Below are 21,759 nucleotides of genomic sequence, written 5' to 3'. Positions count from 1 at the left end.
CCCGACCCTACTAGATCTACTGACCCTGCAACCCCGACCCTACTAGATCTACTGACCCTGCAACCCCGACCCTACTAGATCTACTAACCCTGCAACCCCGACCCTACTAGATCTACGGACCCTGCAACCCCGACTCTACTAGATCTACTGACCCTGCAACCCCGACCCTACTATATCTACTGACCCTACTATATCTACTGACCTTGCAACCCCGACACTACTAGATCTACTGACCCTGCAACCCTGACACTACTAGATCTACTGACCCTGCAACCCCGACCATACTAGATCTACTGACCCTGCAACCCAGGACCTATGGCTGCAACCCCGACCCTACTAGATCTACTGACCCTGCAACCCCAACCCTACTAGATCTACTGACCCTGCAACCCCGACACTACTAGATCTACTGACCCTGCAACCCCGACACTACTAGATCTACTGACCCTGCAACCCCGACCCTACTAGATCTACTGACCCTGCAACCCAGACCCTACTAGATCTGACTCTGCAACCCCGACCCTACTAGATCTACTGACCCTGCAACCCCAAACCTACTAGATCTACTGACCCTGCAACCCCAACACTACTAGATCTACTGACCCTGCAACCCCGACCCTACTAGATCTACTGACCCTGCAACCCCGATCCTACTAGATCTACTGAACCTGCAACCCTGACCCTACCAGATCTACTGATCCTGCAACCCCGACCCTACTAGATCTACTGACCCTACAACCCCGACCCTACTAGATCTACTGACCCTACTATATCTACTGACCCTGTGGTACTGTGCAGTGTATACAGAGCTGACCGCAGAGAGAAGTGGTACTGTGCAGTGTAGAGAAGTGGTACTGTGCAGTGTCTATACATTCAGACTAATGAGGAATAGGCCTTATTCTCACGAACTTGTTTAACATCCGTGATACGCACGTCGCATGGACCTATGTAAGTCACTGGGGCCGATCAGACAGTCCGTGTATCCGCTGCGTCCGGTGCGTAGAGCTCACGTCATGTCCGATACGTGGCCGTTTTTCCCGCACACATTGAAGTCAATCCCGCGCAGCACATGAAGCACTTCCGTGTGTCGCTCGCGGTTCGCGCTGCAGCAGATCAAGAAATGAAGGAAAAAATAAAAGCACCTCCTTCATTTCTTATTCTAAACGTCAAAACCGCGTGTCACAAGGACGGCGAATGAGAGAATCCCGCAGCACACACTGACGACACGCAACTCCAACACGCAAAACGCACGCTGGTGTGAATAAGGCCTTACACTTCTAGTGCTTTGTCTTTATCAGGTTGCTCAGCACAACTTCCAGATCTCAAGCAAACAAGATAATGACACAGTGCGCGGTCCTCGTGGAAATACATAGGCGGTGGGGGAGGGGTCCTCCTCGGCCTACACAACCCACATGGGGCCGACGACATGATTTGCATCTCATAGAAAAATAACCTGTCTATTTCGGGTGCGTTCACACAGAGTTTTTTGACGCGGAGACCGCTCCGCAAAACACGCCAAAAAACGGCCGAAAATGTCTCCCATTGATTTCAGTTTTCTCCCGCGAGTGGTAAAACCGGCTCGCGGGAGAAAAAAGAGACAGGCCCTGTCTTCGCGCGATTACGCCTCTGACCTCCCATTGACATTAATGGGAGGCAGCGAAAGCAGCGAAAAACTGTGTGTGAACCCGGCCTTACTGAAGAGTGTAGGTCCACAGAAGCCGCAGATCACAACCTATAGGAGGTCTGGAGGACAGGAGGGGGGGAGGGGGCACGGAGGACAGGAGGGGGCACGGAGGACAGGAGGGGGGGGGAGGGGGCACGGAGGACAGGAGGGGGGGAGGGGGCATGGAGGACAGGAGGGGGGGGAGGGGCGTGGACGGGGGGGGCGCTGTAAGGGAACGTTCCTTTTCGGTACACGGGGTGCATTACTCGTCTGCTGTGAGATGATGGATCCATTTATGTCTTATTAGGGCAGTGATCCCCCCTCCCCCAGCATATTCACACCTCCAGGTAAGATGAGAGAACTGCTGGGGGACTACAAGTCTCAGACTCCCCCGTTCAGGTATGGAGAGGTAATAGAGGGGGGTCCGGGACCATAACCCTACAATGAACACTCCCTCTGCAGCAGTTTTTCGGGGGCCCCACATTCTGAATAGTGGCCCCTGTAACCTGGCGGATCCTGTCAGCAGCGCACACTTCTCACGGATGACGCGGTGCACGGACTGCACAGAGACTGCGATTGGCTGATTATAGAGCGCACGGGTCACATGACCTGACAGAGCGACCAGGAGCAGAGGGGAGCGGCTCCCGGCAGGATCATGTGACCGTGTATGAACGCTCCGCGCGGCCGGCACAGCAGAGGAGCCTCCGAGGAGATGACAGCGCGGAACTGACATCATCGCTGGGGGCGGGTCTTACAGGTGGGCGTGGTCTGCGGCTCCTGACATCTCTAATGTGACGCTAATTCTGACCCGATCCCTCCAACCTGATAAATATGGCGCACAAATGCGACTAACAGGCCCCGCCCCACAGATCCTGGCCACACCCCTCTAGAAAGTCACAATTCAAAAGACGCTCAATCTGCTCCAGAGGGACTCCGGTCCCGTCAGGTGGGGGGCAGGGATCTCATCAGGGATCAGAAGAACTACAACCACCGGCATGTCCTGTCATGGTGAGAGCTGGGGGTCACAGGTCATCATTCTGAAGCCAATAAGTATTAACCCCCTGTCCACCATTGGGGAGATTAGAGCTCTGCCCCCCAGTAGCCCCCGGACACGTGATTACTTAAGTCTCCGTTGGTGTCCACGATCCTGCGCGGCTTCTGCTCGCCGTCGGCCATGCTGCCAGCTCTGGAGGGGAAGAAGTGACAAGATTCTTCCTGAGCCGCCTTTATATCCTGCAGACCGAACATAACACAGGATCAGCTCCCCTCCCCCGGAGTCACAGCCCGCCACACCCCCTGCCGCCCCGGGGAACACAAACACAGCGGAGATCACAGCAACAACGTGACACAACGGAGATCACAGCAACAATCTAACACAGCGGAGATCACAGCAACAACGTAACACAGCGGAGATCACAGCAACAACGTGACACAACGGAGATCACAGCAACAATCTAACACAGCGGAGATCACAGCAACAACGTGACACAACGGAGATCACAGCAACAATGTAACACAACGGAGATCACAGCAACAATCTAACACAACGGAGATCACAGCAACAACGTAACACAGCGGAGATCACAGCAACAACGTAACACAGCGGAGATCACAGCAACAATCTAACACAACGGAGATCACAGCAACAATCTAACACAACGGAGATCACAGCAACAACGTAACACAGCGGAGATCACAGCAACAACGTGACACAACGGAGATCACAGCAACAATCTAACACAACGGAGATCACAGCAACAATCTAACACAACGGAGATCACAGCAACAACGTAACACAGCGGAGATCACAGCAACAACGTGACACAACGGAGATCACAGCAACAATCTAACACAACGGAGATCACAGCAACAACGTGACACAACGGAGATCACAGCAACAATCTAACACAACGGAGATCACAGCAACAATCTAACACAGCGGAGATCACAGCAACAACGTGACACAACGGAGATCACAGCAACAATCTAACACAGCGGAGATCACAGCAACAACGTGACACAACGGAGATCACAGCAACAATGTAACACAACGGAGATCACAGCAACAATCTAACACAACGGAGATCACAGCAACAACGTAACACAGCGGAGATCACAGCAACAACGTAACACAGCGGAGATCACAGCAACAATCTAACACAACGGAGATCACAGCAACAATCTAACACAACGGAGATCACAGCAACAACGTAACACAGCGGAGATCACAGCAACAACGTGACACAACGGAGATCACAGCAACAATCTAACACAACGGAGATCACAGCAACAATCTAACACAACGGAGATCACAGCAACAACGTAACACAGCGGAGATCACAGCAACAACGTGACACAACGGAGATCACAGCAACAATCTAACACAACGGAGATCACAGCAACAATCTAACACAACGGAGATCACAGCAACAATCTAACACAGCGGAGATCACAGCAACAATCTAACACAACGGAGATCACAGCAACAACGTAACACAACGGAGATCACAGCAACAATCTAACACAACGGAGATCACAGCAACAACGTAACACAACGGAGATCACAGCAACAATCTAACACAACGGAGATCACAGCAACAATCTAACACAACGGAGATCACAGCAACAATCTAACACAACGGAGATCACAGCAACAACGTAACACAACGGAGATCACAGCAACAATCTAACACAACGGATATCACAGCAACAACGTAACACAGCGGAGATCACAGCAACAATCTAACACAACGGAGATCACAGCAACAACGTGACACAACGGAGATCACAGCAACAACGTGACACAACGGAGATCACAGCAACAACGTGACACAACGGAGATCACAGCAACAACGTGACACAACGGAGATCACAGCAACAACGTGACACAACGGAGATCACAGCAACAACGTAACACAACGGAGATCACAGCAACAACGTGACACAACGGAGATCACAGCAACAATCTAACACAACGGAGATCACAGCAACAACGTGACACAACGGAGATCACAGCAACAACGTGACACAACGGAGATCACAGCAACAACGTAACACAACGGAGATCACAGCAACAACGTGACACAACGGAGATCACAGCAACAATCTAACACAACGGAGATCACAGCAACAACGTGACACAACGGAGATCACAGCAACAATCTAACACAACGGAGATCACAGCAACAACGTGACACAGCGGAGATCACAGCAACAACGTGACACAACGGAGATCACAGCAACAACGTGACACAACGGAGATCACAGCAACAACGTGACACAACGGAGATCACAGCAACAATCTAACACAACGGAGATCACAGCAACAATCTAACACAACGGAGATCACAGCAACAACGTGACACAGCGGAGATCACAGCAACAATCTAACACAACGGAGATCACAGCAACAACGTGACACAGCGGAGATCACAGCAACAATCTAACACAACGGAGATCACAGCAACAACGTGACACAACGGAGATCACAGCAACAACGTGACACAACGGAGATCACAGCAACAACGTGACACAACGGAGATCACAGCAACAACGTGACACAACGGAGATCACAGCAACAACGTAACACAACGGAGATCACAGCAACAACGTGACACAACGGAGATCACAGCAACAATCTAACACAACGGAGATCACAGCAACAACGTGACACAACGGAGATCACAGCAACAATCTAACACAACGGAGATCACAGCAACAACGTGACACAGCGGAGATCACAGCAACAACGTGACACAACGGAGATCACAGCAACAACGTGACACAACGGAGATCACAGCAACAACGTGACACAACGGAGATCACAGCAACAATCTAACACAACGGAGATCACAGCAACAATCTAACACAACGGAGATCACAGCAACAACGTGACACAACGGAGATCACAGCAACAACGTGACACAACGGAGATCACAACAACAACGTAACACAACGGAAATCACAGCAACAACGTGACACAGCGGAGATCACAGCAACAACGTGACACAACGGAGATCACAGCAACAACGTGACACAACGGAGATCACAGCAACAACGTAACACAACGGAGATCACAGCAACAACGTGACACAGCGGAGATCACAGCAACAATCTAACACAACGGAGATCACAGCAACAACGTTACACAACGGAGATCACAGCAACAACGTGACACAGCGGAGATCACAGCAACAATCTAACACAACGGAGATCACAGCAACAACGTGACACAACGGAGATCACAGCAACAACGTGACACAACGGAGATCACAGCAACAACGTGACACAACGGAGATCACAGCAACAACGTGACACAACGGAGATCACAGCAACAACGTAACACAACGGAGATCACAGCAACAACGTGACACAACGGAGATCACAGCAACAATCTAACACAACGGAGATCACAGCAACAACGTGACACAACGGAGATCACAGCAACAATCTAACACAACGGAGATCACAGCAACAACGTGACACAGCGGAGATCACAGCAACAACGTGACACAACGGAGATCACAGCAACAACGTGACACAACGGAGATCACAGCAACAACGTGACACAACGGAGATCACAGCAACAATCTAACACAACGGAGATCACAGCAACAATCTAACACAACGGAGATCACAGCAACAACGTGACACAACGGAGATCACAGCAACAACGTGACACAACGGAGATCACAGCAACAACGTAACACAACGGAAATCACAGCAACAACGTGACACAGCGGAGATCACAGCAACAACGTGACACAACGGAGATCACAGCAACAATCTAACACAACGGAGATCACAGCAACAACGTGACACAACGGAGATCACAGCAACAACGTGACACAACGGAGATCACAGCAACAACGTGACACAACGGAGATCACAGCAACAACGTGACAACGGAGATCACAGCAACAATCTAACACAACGGAGATCACAGCAACAACGTGACACAACGGAGATTACAGCAACAACGTGACACAACGGAGATCACAGCAACAACGTAACACAACGGAGATCACAGCAACAACGTGACACAGCGGAGATCACAGCAACAACGTAACACAGCGGAGATCACAGCAACAACGTAACACAACGGAGATCACAGCAACAACGTGACACAGCGGAGATCACAGCAACAACGTAACACAGCGGAGATCACAGCAACAACGTAACACAACGGAGATCACAGCAACAATCTAACACAACGGAGATCACAGCAACAACGTGACACAGCGGAGATCACAGCAACAACGTGACACAACGGAGATCACAGCAACAATCTAACACAACGGAGATCACAGCAACAACGTAACACAACGGAGATCACAGCAACAACGTGACACAGCGGAGATCACAGCAACAACGTGACACAACGGAGATCACAGCAACAATCTAACACAACGGAGATCACAGCAACAACGTAACACAGCGGAGATCACAGCAACAACGTGACACAACGGAGATCACAGCAACAACGTAACACAACGGAGATCACAGCAACAACGTGACACAGCGGAGATCACAGCAACAACGTGACACAGCGGAGATCACAGCAACAACGTGACACAACGGAGATCACAGCAACAATCTAACACAACGGAGATCACAGCAACAATGTAACACAGCGGAGATCACAGCAACAACGTGACACAACGGAGATCACAGCAACAACGTAACACAGCGGAGATCACAGCAACAACGTAACACAGCGGAGATCACAGCAACAATGTGACACAGTGGAGATCACAGCAACAACGTGACACAGCGGAGATCACAGCAACAACGTGACACAACGGAAATCACAGCAACAACGTGACACAGCGGAGATCACAGCAACAACGTAACACAACGGAGATCACAGCAACAACGTGACACAACGGAGATCACAGCAACAACGTGACACAACGGAGGTCACAGCAACAATCTAACACAACGGAGATCACAGCAACAATCTGACACAACGGAGATCACAGCAACAATCTAACACAACGGAGATCACAGCAACAACGTGACACAACGGAGATCACAGCAACAATCTAACACAACGGAGATCACAGCAACAATCTAACACAACGGAGATCACAGCAACAACGTGACACAACGGAGATCACAGCAACAACGTGACACAACGGAGATCACAGCAACAATGTAACACAGCGGAGATCACAGCAACAATCTAACACAACGGAGATCACAGCAACAACGTAACACAACGGAGATCACAGCAACAACGTGACACAACGGAGATCACAGCAACAATCTAACACAACGGAGATCACAGCAACAATCTAACACAACGGAGATCACAGCAACAACGTGACACAACGGAGATCACAGCAACAACGTGACACAACGGAAATCACAGCAACAATGTAACACAGTGGAGATCACAGCAACAACGTAACACAACGGAGATCACAGCAACAACGTGACACAACGGAGATCACAGCAACAACGTGACACAGCGGAGATCACAGCAACAATCTAACACAACGGAAATCACAGCAACAACGTGACACAACGGAGATCACAGCAACAACGTAACACAACGGAGATCACAGCAACAACGTGACACAACGGAGATCACAGCAACAACGTAACACAACGGAGATCACAGCAACAATCTAACACAACGGAGATCACAGCAACAACGTGACACAGCGGAGAGCACAGCAACAACGTGACACAACGGAGATCACAGCAACAACGTGACACAGCGGAGATCACAGCAACAACGTGACACAACGGAGATCACAGCAACAACGTAACACAACGGAGATCACAGCAACAACGTAACACAACGGAGATCACAGCAACAATCTAACACAACGGAGATCACAGCAACAACGTGACACAACGGAGATCACAGCAACAACGTGACACAGCGGAGATCACAGCAACAATCTAACACAACGGAGATCACAGCAACAACGTGACACAACGGAGATCACAGCAACAACGTGACAGCGGAGATCACAGCAACAACGTAACACAGCGGAGATCACAGCAACAACGTGACACAGCGGAGATCACAGCAACAATCTAACACAACGGAGATCACAGCAACAATCTAACACAACGGAGATCACAGCAACAACGTGACACAACGGAGATCACAGCAACAACGTGACACAACGGAGATCACAGCAACAATCTAACACAACGGAGATCACAGCAACAATCTAACACAACGGAGATCACAGCAACAATCTAACACAACGGAGATCACAGCAACAACGTGACACAACGGAGATCACAGCAACAACGTGACACAACGGAGATCACAGCAACAATGTAACACAGCGGAGATCACAGCAACAATCTAACACAACGGAGATCACAGCAACAACGTAACACAACGGAGATCACAGCAACAACGTGACACAACGGAGATCACAGCAACAATCTAACACAACGGAGATCACAGCAACAACGTGACACAACGGAGATCACAGCAACAACGTGACACAACGGAGATCACAGCAACAATGTAACACAGCGGAGATCACAGCAACAACGTGACACAACGGAGATCACAGCAACAACGTGACACAACGGAGATCACAGCAACAACGTGACACAACGGAGATCACAGCAACAACGTGACAACGGAGATCACAGCAGCAACGTGACACAACGGAGATCACAGCAACAACGTGACACAACGGAGGTCACAGCAACAACGTAACACAACGGAGATCACAGCAACAACGTGACACAACGGAGATCACAGCAACAACGTGACACAACGGAGATCACAACAACAACGTAACACAACGGAGATCACAACAACAATGGAGATCACAGCAACAACGTAACACAACGGAGATCACAGCAACAACGTCACACAACGGAGATCACAGCAACAACGTAACACAACGGAGATCACAGCAACAACGTGACACAGCGGAGATCACAGCAACAACGTATTGCTATATTACGGTGCTGGTACATTGTTGCTATATTACGGTGCTGGTACATTGTTGCTATATTACGGTGCTGGTACATTGTTGCTATATTACGGTGCTGGTACATTGTTGCTATATTACTGTCCTGTCACATTGTTGCTATATTACGGCGCTGGTACATTGTTGCTATATTACGGTGCTGGTACATTGTTGCTATGTTACGGCGCTGGTACATTGTTGCTATATTACGGTGCTGGTACATTGTTGTTATATTACGGTGCTGGTACATTGTTGCTATATTACGGTGCTGGTACATTGTTGCTATATTACGGTGCTGGTACATTGTTGTTATATTACGGTGCTGGTACATTGTTGCTATATTACGGTGCTGGTACATTGTTGCTATATTACGGTGCTGGTACATTGTTGCTATATTACGGCGCTGGTACATTGTTGCTATATTACGGTGCTGGTACATTGTTGCTATATTACGGTGCTGGTACATTGTTGCTATATTACGGTGCTGGTACATTGTTGCTATATTACGGTGCTGGTACATTGTTGCTATATTACGGTGCTGGTACTTTGTTGCTATATTACGGTGCTGGTACATTGTTGCTATATTACGGTGCTGTCACATTGTTGCTATATTACGGTGCTGGTACATTGTTGCTATATTACTGTCCTGTCACATTGTTGCTATATTACGGTGCTGGTACATTGTTGCTATATTACGGTGTTGGTACATTGTTGCTATATTACTGTCCTGTCACATTGTTGCTATATTACTGTCCTGTCACATTGTTGCTATATTACTGTCCTGTCACATTGTTGCTATATTACGGCGCTGGTACATTGTTGCTATATTACGGTGCTGTCACATTGTTGCTATATTACGGTGCTGGTACATTGTTGCTATATTACGGTGCTGGTACTTTGTTGCTATATTACGGTGCTGTCACATTGTTGCTATATTACGGTGCTGGTACATTGTTGCTATATTACGGTGCTGGTACATTGTTGCTATATTACGGCGCTGGTACATTGTTGCTATATTACGGTGCTGTCACATTGTTGCTATATTACGGTGCTGTCACATTGTTGCTATATTACTGTCCTGTCACATTGTTGCTATATTACGGTGCTGGTACATTGTTGCTATATTACGGTGTTGGTACATTGTTGCTATATTACTGTCCTGTCACATTGTTGCTATATTACTGTCCTGTCACATTGTTGCTATATTACTGTCCTGTCACATTGTTGCTATATTACGGTTCTGGTACATTGTTGCTATATTACGGTGCTGTCACATTGTTGCTATATTACGCTGCTGGTACATTGTTGCTATATTACGGTGCTGGTATATTGTTGCTATATTACGGTGCTGGTACATTGTTGCTATATTACGGTGCTGGTACATTGTTGCTATATTACGGTTCTGGTACATTGTTGCTATATTACGGTGCTGGTACATTGTTGCTATATTACGGTGCTGGTACATTGTTGCTATATTACGGTGCTGGTACATTGTTGCTATATTACGGTGCTGGTACATTGTTGCTATATTACGGTTCTGGTACATTGTTGCTATATTACGGTGCTGGTACATTCTTGCTATATTACGGTGCTGGTACATTCTTGCTATATTACGGTGCTGGTACATTGTTGCTATATTACGGTTCTGGTACATTGTTGCTATATTACGGTGCTGGTACATTGTTGCTATATTACGGTGCTGGTACATTGTTGCTATATTACGGTTCTGGTACATTGTTGCTATATTACGGCGCTGGTACATTGTTGTTATATTACGGCGCTGGTACATTGTTGCTATATTACGGTGCTGGTACATTGTTGCTATATTACGGTGCTGGTACATTGTTGCTATATTACGGTGCTGGTACATTGTTGCTATATTACGGTTCTGGTACATTGTTGCTATATTACGGTTCTGGTACATTGTTGCTATATTACTGTCCTGTCACATTGTTGCTATATTACGGTGCTGTCACATTGTTGCTATATTACGGTTCTGGTACATTGTTGCTATATTACGGTTCTGGTACATTGTTGCTATATTACTGTCCTGTCACATTGTTGCTATATTACGGTGCTGTCACATTGTTGCTATATTACGGTTCTGGTACATTGTTGCTATATTACGGTGCTGGTACATTGTTGCTATATTACTGTCCTGTCACATTGTTGCTATATTACGGTGCTGTCACATTGTTGCTATATTACGGTTCTGGTACATTGTTGCTATATTACGGTGCTGGTACATTGTTGTTATATTACGGTTCTGGTACATTGTTGCTATATTACTGTCCTGTCACATTGTTGCTATATTACGGTGCTGGTACATTGTTGCTATATTACGGTGCTGGTACTTTGTTGCTATATTACGGTGCTGGTACATTGTTGCTATATTACGGTGTTGGTACATTGTTGCTATATTACTGTCCTGTCACATTGTTGCTATATTACTGTCCTGTCACATTGTTGCTATATTACTGTCCTGTCACATTGTTGCTATATTACTGTCCTGTCACATTGTTGCTATATTACTGTCCTGTCACATTGTTGCTATATTACTGTCCTGTCACATTGTTGCTATATTACGGCGCTGGTACATTGTTGCTATATTACGGTGCTGTCACATTGTTGCTATATTACGGTGCTGGTACATTGTTGCTATATTACGGCGCTGGTACATTGTTGCTATATTACGGTGCTGTCACATTGTTGCTATATTACGGTGCTGTCACATTGTTGCTATATTACTGTCCTGTCACATTGTTGCTATATTACGGTGCTGGTACATTGTTGCTATATTACGGTGTTGGTACATTGTTGCTATATTACTGTCCTGTCACATTGTTGCTATATTACTGTCCTGTCACATTGTTGCTATATTACTGTCCTGTCACATTGTTGCTATATTACGGCGCTGGTACATTGTTGCTATATTACGGTGCTGTCACATTGTTGCTATATTACGCTGCTGGTACATTGTTGCTATATTACGGTGCTGGTATATTGTTGCTATATTACGGTGCTGGTACATTGTTGCTATATTACGGTGCTGGTACATTGTTGCTATATTACGGTTCTGGTACATTGTTGCTATATTACGGTGCTGGTACATTGTTGCTATATTACGGTGCTGGTACATTCTTGCTATATTACGGTGCTGGTACATTGTTGCTATATTACGGTTCTGGTACATTGTTGCTATATTACGGTGCTGGTACATTGTTGCTATATTACGGTGCTGGTACATTGTTGCTATATTACGGTTCTGGTACATTGTTGCTATATTACGGCGCTGGTACATTGTTGTTATATTACGGCGCTGGTACATTGTTGCTATATTACGGTGCTGGTACATTGTTGCTATATTACGGTGCTGGTACATTGTTGCTATATTACGGTGCTGGTACATTGTTGCTATATTACGGTTCTGGTACATTGTTGCTATATTACGGTTCTGGTACATTGTTGCTATATTACTGTCCTGTCACATTGTTGCTATATTACGGTGCTGTCACATTGTTGCTATATTACGGTTCTGGTACATTGTTGCTATATTACGGTGCTGGTACATTGTTGCTATATTACTGTCCTGTCACATTGTTGCTATATTACGGTGCTGTCACATTGTTGCTATATTACGGTGCTGTCACATTGTTGCTATATTACGGTTCTGGTACATTGTTGCTATATTACGGTGCTGGTACATTGTTGTTATATTACGGTTCTGGTACATTGTTGCTATATTACTGTCCTGTCACATTGTTGCTATATTACGGTGCTGGTACATTGTTGCTATATTACTGTCCTGTCACATTGTTGCTATATTACGGTGCTGGTACATTGTTGCTATATTACGGTGCTGGTACTTTGTTGCTATATTACGGTTCTGGTACATTGTTGCTATATTACGGCGCTGGTACATTGTTGTTATATTACGGTGCTGGTACATTGTTGCTATATTACGGTGCTGGTACATTGTTGCTATATTACGGTGCTGGTATATTGTTGCTATATTACGGTGCTGGTACATTGTTGCTATATTACTGTCCTGTCACATTGTTGCTATATTACGGTGCTGTCACATTGTTGCTATATTACGGTGTTGGTACATTGTTGCTATATTACGGTGTTGGTACATTGTTGCTATATTACGGTGCTGGTACATTGTTGCTATATTACGGTGCTGGTACATTGTTGCTATATTACTGTCCTGTCACATTGTTGCTATATTACTGTCCTGTCACATTGTTGCTATATTACGGTTCTGGTACATTGTTGCTATATTACGGTGCTGGTACATTGTTGCTATATTACTGTGTTGGTACATTGTTGCTATATTACTGTCCTGTCACATTGTTGCTATATTACGGTGCTGGTACATTGTTGCTATATTACGGTTCTGGTACATTGTTGCTATATTACGGTGCTGGTACATTGTTGCTATATTACGGTGCTGGTACATTGTTGCTATATTACGGTGCTGGTACATTGTTGCTATATTACGGTTCTGGTACATTGTTGCTATATTACGGTGCTGGTACATTGTTGCTATATTACTGTGTTGGTACATTGTTGCTATATTACTGTCCTGTCACATTGTTGCTATATTACGGTGCTGGTACATTGTTGCTATATTACGGTTCTGGTACATTGTTGCTATATTACGGTGCTGGTACATTGTTGCTATATTACGGTGCTGGTACATTGTTGCTATATTACGGTGCTGGTACATTGTTGCTATATTACGGTGTTGGTACATTGTTGCTATATTACTGTCCTGTCACATTGTTGCTATATTACGGTGCTGGTACATTGTTGCTATATTACTGTCCTGTCACATTGTTGCTATATTACGGTGCTGGTACATTGTTGCTATATTACGGTGCTGGTACATTGTTGCTATATTACGGTGCTGGTACATTGTTGCTATATTACGGTGCTGGTACATTGTTGCTATATTACTGTGTTGGTACATTGTTGCTATATTACTGTCCTGTCACATTGTTGCTATATTACGGTGCTGGTACATTGTTGCTATATTACTGTCCTGTCACATTGTTGCTATATTACGGTGCTGGTACATTGTTGCTATATTACGGTTCTGGTACATTGTTGCTATATTACGGCGCTGGTACATTGTTGTTATATTACGGTGCTGGTACATTGTTGTTATATTACGGTGCTGGTACATTGTTGCTATATTACGGTGCTGGTACATTGTTGCTATATTACGGTGCTGGTACATTGTTGCTATATTACGGTGCTGGTACATTGTTGCTATATTACGGTGCTGGTACATTGTTGCTATATTACGGTGCTGGTACATTGTTGTTATATTACGGTGCTGGTACATTGTTGCTATATTACGGCGCTGGTACATTGTTGCTATATTACTGTGTTGGTACATTGTTGCTATATTACTGTGTTGGTACATTGTTGCTATATTACTGTCCTGTCACATTGTTGCTATATTACGGTGCTGGTACATTGTTGCTATATTACGGTGCTGGTACATTGTTGCTATATTACGGCGCTGGTACATTGTTGCTATGTTCCCCGCTGCTGCATAAGAACTGGATTTCGCACCGGTAATGCAGGGACTGTAAGATCTGAGAATCCGCGGCCCCAACACATTAAAAAATACACGGGGCGTCTCAGGACAGACACTTAAAGGGAACCTGTCATCAGTATAGACGACCCTGAAACGCTATTGCTGCTCTACAGCGGCTAAAAGATTTCCGAGCCTCTCCATCAGTCAGCCGCCGGGCGCCAGTGAAGTGTCCGCTGGGCGTTTCTTCAGCCGGCGAGTGTCCTGCGATCTTGGCGTCATTGACGTCTCTTGGCAGGAAACCATGGATCACGAGTCTGTGACGCTCGGACATACGACATGTGATGAGAAAAGTCCTGGCAGGGGCTGCGGCGCGGCCTTAATCAGAAACATCTCCGGCAGCGAATAAGTCACCCCAATGTACGACGAATACATAACGGGAGAATTTAATGGAGTTCAGATTCCAAGTCCAGCAGCCCCTGGAGATAAGCGTCACAGTGTCTGACCGCCGCTTATCTCCCACCATAGCTATAACATGGTCGCTCCATACAGCTGAGTGGTTGTTTCCAGGAAGATGTATAGGAGGACATGTGGAGTAATCTTCACATCTGCTCATCCGTAATTTTCCAGAAATTTTGCTTTAACGTAAATGAATCATCCCATGCGCCGGAACGTCTGATAATCTGACACTTATCCACAGCACAAAGCGACGGGACCCTCTCCGAGAGCAGCGCTGACGGGTGGCATTATACAGGAAGATGCATCTCCGGTGCAGTCTGACACTATTAGGGCTCATGCACACCGTGGGGGCCACATCATCACTTCCAGGGCTCTATGGGGGCCACATCATCACTTCCAGGGCTCTATGGGGGCCACATCATCACTTCCAGGGCTCTATGGGGGCCACATCATCACTTCTAGGGCTCTGTGGGGGCCACATCATCACTTCCAGGGCTCTGTGGGGGCCACATCATCACTTCCAGGGCTCTATGGGGGCCACATCATCACTTCCAGGACTCCATGTTCTTCTTTACACTGAAGATCGTTCTTAATGACATTGGCTGGATGTTGGGGGTCGTTGTCCTGCTGCAGAATAAATATGGAGCCAATCAGACGCCTCCCTGATGGTATTACATGATGGATAATTATCTGCCGGGATTTCTGAGGACACCAATAATCCAGACCAAATCCCCAATTCCATGTGCTGACCCTCCACCATCTTCACTGCTGCCTGCAGACCCCCATTATTGTACCACTCTCCAGGACCCTCCACCATCTTCACTGCTGCCTGCAGACCCTCATTATTGTACCACTCTCCAGGACCCTCCACCATCTTCACTGCTGCCTGCAGACCCCCATTATTGTACCGCTCTCCTGGACCCTCCACCATCTTCACTGCTGCCTGCAGACCCTCATTATTGTACTGCTCTCCAGGACCCTCCACCATGCTTCCCTGCAGACCCTCATTATTGTACCGCTCTCCAGGACCCTCCACCATCTTCACTGCTGCCTGCAGACCCTTATTATTGTACCGCTCTCCAGGACCCCCCACCATGCTTCACTGCTGCCTGCAGACCCTCATTATTGTACCGCTCTCCAGGACCCTCCACCATGCTTCACTGCTGCCTGCAGACCCTCGTTATTGTACCACTCTCCAGGACCCTCCACCATCTTCACTGCTGCCTGCAGACCCTCATTATTGTACTGCTCTCCAGGACCCCCCACCATGCTTCACTGCTGCCTGCAGACCCTCATTATTGTACCGCTCTCCAGGACCCTCCACCATGCTTCCTTGCTGCCTGCAGACCCTCATTATTGTACCACTCTCCAGAACCCTCCACCATCTTCACTGCTGCCTGCAGACCCTCATTATTGTACCACTCTCCAGGACCCTCCACCATGTTTCACTGCTGCCTGCAGACCCTCATTATTGTACCACTCTCCAGGACCCTCCACCATCTTCACTGCTGCCTGCAGACCCTCATTATTGTACCGCTCTCCAGGACCCTCCACCATGCTTCACTGCTGCCTGCAGACCCTCATTATTGTACCGCTCTCCAGGACCCGCCACCATCTTCACTGCTGCCTGCAGACCCCCATTATTGTACCGCTCTCCAGGACCCTCCACCATCTTCACTGCTGCCTGCAGACCCTCATTATTGTACCGCTCTCCAGGACCCTCCACCATGCTTCCCTGCTGCCTGCAGACCCTCATTATTGTACCGCTCCCCAGGACCCCCCACCATCTTCACTGCTGCCTGCAGACCCTTATTATTGTACCGCTCTCCAGGACCCTCCACCATGCTTCCCTGCTGCCTGCAGACCCTCATTATTGTACCACTCTCCAGGACCCTCCACCATGCTTCCCTGCAGACCCTCATTATTGTACCGCTCTCCAGGACCCTCCACCATCTTCACTGCTGCCTGCAGACCCTTATTATTGTACCGCTCTCCAGGACCCCCCACCATGCTTCACTGCTGCCTGCAGACCCTCATTATTGTACCACTCTCCAGGACCCTCCACCATGCTTCCCTGCTGCCTGCAGACCCTCATTATTGTACCACTCTCCAGGACCCTCCACCATCTTCACTGCTGCCTGCAGACCCTTGTACCGCTCTCCAGGACCCCCCACCATGCTTCACTGCTGCCTGCAGACCCTCATTATTGTACCACTCTCCAGGACCCTCCACCATCTTCACTGCTGCCTGCAGACCCTTATTATTGTACCGCTCTCCAGGACCCTCCACCATCTTCACTGCTGCCTGCAGACCCTCATTATTGTACCACTCTCCAGGACCCTCCACCATCTTCACTGCTGCCTGCAGACCCTTATTATTGTACCACTCTCCAGGACCCCCCACCATGCTTCACTGCTGCCTGCAGACCCTCATTATTGTACCGCTCTCCAGGACCCTCCACCATCTTCACTGCTGCCTGCAGACCCTCATTATTGTACCGCTCTCCAGGACCCTCCACCATCTTCACTGCTGCCTGCAGACCCTCATTATTGTACCGCTATCCAGGACCCTCCACCATCTTCACTGCTGTCTGCAGACCCCCATTATTGTACCGCTCTCCAGGACCCTCCACCATGCTTCCCTGCTGCCTGCAGACCCTAATTTTTGTACCGCTCTCCAGGACTCTCCACCATCTTCACTGCTGCCTGCAGACCCTCATTATTGTACCGCTCTTCAGGACCCTCCACCATGCTTCACTGCTGCCTGCAGACCCCCATTATTGTACCACTCTCCAGGACCCCCCACCATCTTCACTGCTGCCTGCAGACCCTCATTATTGTACCACTCTCCAAGACCCTCCACCATCTTCACTGCTGCCTGCAGACCCTAATTTTTGTACCATTCTCCAGGACCCCCCACCATCTTCACTGCTGCCTGCAGACCCCCATTATTGTACCACTCTCCAGGACCCCCCACCATCTTCACTGCTGCCTGCAGACCCTCATTATTGTACCGCTCTCCAGGACCCTCCACCATCTTCACTGCTGCCTGCAGACCCTAATTTTTGTACCATTCTCCAGGACCCTCCACTATGGTTCACTGCTGCCTGCAGACCCTAATTTTTGTACCGCTCTCCGGGACCCTCCACCATCTTCACTGCTGCCTGCAGACCCTCATTATTGTACCGCTCTCCAGGACCCTCCACCATCTTCACTGCTGCCTGCAGACCCTCATTATTGTACCACTCTCCAGGACCCTCCACCATCTTCCCTGCTGCCTGCAGACCCTAATTTTTGTACCGCTCTCCAGGACTCTCCACCATCTTCCCTGCTGCCTGCAGACCCTCATTATTGTACCGCTCTCCAGGACCCTCCACCATCTTCACTGCTGCCTGCAGACCCTCATTATTGTACCACTCTCCAGGACCCTCCACCATCTTCCCTGCTGCCTGCAGACCCTAATTTTTGTACCGCTCTCCAGGACTCTCCACCATCTTCACTGCTGCCTGCAGACCCTCATTATTGTACCGCTCTCCAGGACCCTCCACCATCTTCACTGCTGCCTGCAGACCCTCATTATTGTACCGCTCTCCAGGACCCTCCACCATCTTCACTGCTGCCTGCAGACCCCAATTTTTGTACCATTCTCCAGGACCCTCCACCATGGTTCACTGCTGCCTGCAGACCCTAATTTTTGTACCGCTCTCCAGGACCCTCCACCATCTTCACTGCTGCCTGCAGACCCTCATTATTGTACCGCTCTCCAGGACCCTCCACCATGCTCCCTGATGTTATTGATGGTGATATTACTGATGATGAAATTATTATTGATGATGATGATGATATAACTGATGATGATGATATTATTGATGACGATGATGATATTATTGATGACGATGATGATATTACGGATGATGATGATATTACTGATGATGATGATGATGATATTACTGATGATGATGATATTACTGATGATGATGATGATATAACTGATGATGATATTACTGATGATGATATTACTGATGATGATGATATTACTGATGATGATGATATTACTGATGATGATGATATTACTGATGATGATGATGATGATATTACTGATGATGATGATATTACGGATGATGATGATATTACTGATGATGATGATATTACTGATGACGATATTACTGATGATGATGATGATGATGATATTACTGATGATAATATAACTGATGATGATGATGATATTACTGATGATGATATTACTGATGATGATGATGATGATATTATTGATGATGATGATGATGATATTACTGATGATGATGATGATATTACTGATGATGATATTACTGATGATGATGATGATATTACTGATGATGATATAACTGATGATGATGATATTACTGATGATGATGATGATATTACTGATGATGATGATGATGATGATATTACTGATGATGATATAACTGATGATGATGATATTACTGATGATGATGATGATATTACTGATGATGATGATGATATTACTGATGATGATGATATTACTGATGATGATGATATTACTGATGATGATGATGATGATGATGATATTACTGATGATAATATAACTGATGATGATGATGATATTACTGATGATGATGATATTATTGATGATGATGATGATGATATTACTGATGATGATGATATTACTGATGATGATATTACTGATGATGATGATGATATTACTGATGATGATGATGATATTACTGATGATGATGATGATATTACTGATGATGATGATATTACTGATGATGATGATGATATTACTGATGATGATGATGATATTACTGATGATGATGATATTACTGATGATGATGATGATGATATTACGGATGATGATGATGATATTACGGATGATGATGATGATATTACGGATGATGATGATGATGATGATGATATTACTGATGATGATATTACTGATGATGATGATGATGATATTACGGATGATGATGATGATATTACTGATGATGATATTACGGATGATGATGATATTACTGATGATGATGATATTACTGACGACGATGATGATGATATTACTGATGATGATGAGGATGATGATATTACTGACGATGATGATATTACTGATGACGATGATGATATTACTGATGATGATGATATTACTGATGATGATATTACTGATGATGATGATGATGATATTACTGACGATGATGATATTACTGACGATGATGATATTACTGACGATGATGATATTACGGACGATGACGATGACGATGATGATGATACTACTGATGATGATGATATTACTGACGATGATGCTGATGATATTACTGATGAGGATATTACTGATGATGATGATATTACTGATGATGATGATGATGATGATATTACTGACGATGATGATGATGATGATATTACTGATGACGATGATGATATTACTGATGATGATGATATTACTGATGATGATATTACTGATGATGATGATGATGATATTACTGACGATGATGATATTACTGACGATGATGATATTACTGACGATGATGATATTACTGACGATGACGATGATGATGATATTACTGACGATGATGCTGATGATATTACTGATGATGATATTACTGACGATGATGATGATGATATTACTGATGATGATGATATTACTGATGATGATGATGATATTACTGATGATGATGATGATATTACTGACGATGATGATATTACTGACGATGATGATATTACTGACGATGATGATGATATTACTGATGATGATGATGATGATATTACTGATGATGATGATGATGATATTACTGATGATGATGATGATGATATTACTGATGATGATGATATTACTGATGATGATGATGATATTACTGATGATGATGATGATATTACTGACGATGATGATATTACTGACGATGATGATGATATTACTGATGATGATGATGATGATATTACTGATGATGATGATGATGATATTACTGATGATGATGATGATATTACTGATGATGATGATGATATTACTGATGATGATGATGATGATGATATTACTGACGATGATGATATTACTGACGATGATGATATTACTGACGATGATGATGATATTACTGATGATGATATTACTGATGATGATGATGATATTACTGATGATGATGATGATATTAC

General features: G+C 46.0%; 1 long non-coding RNA gene across 1 annotated transcript in view; it reads right to left on the bottom strand.

Annotated features, from left to right (window-relative positions):
- Nucleotides 1–2,141: 2,141 nt before the first annotated feature.
- The window catches only part of LOC142658979 (uncharacterized), a 112,472-nt gene continuing 92,854 nt past the window's right edge, over nucleotides 2,142–21,759 (bottom strand). The window contains exon 3 of the long non-coding RNA XR_012850232.1: nucleotides 2,142–2,896. This is a non-coding gene — a long non-coding RNA (uncharacterized LOC142658979). The remainder of the gene's footprint in view (nucleotides 2,897–21,759) is intronic.

The sequence above is a fragment of the Rhinoderma darwinii genome, chromosome 8 (assembly GCF_050947455.1).
Source record: "Rhinoderma darwinii isolate aRhiDar2 chromosome 8, aRhiDar2.hap1, whole genome shotgun sequence".
NCBI lineage: Eukaryota > Metazoa > Chordata > Amphibia > Anura > Rhinodermatidae > Rhinoderma > Rhinoderma darwinii.
This window is presented reverse-complemented; position numbering and strand designations above follow the sequence as displayed.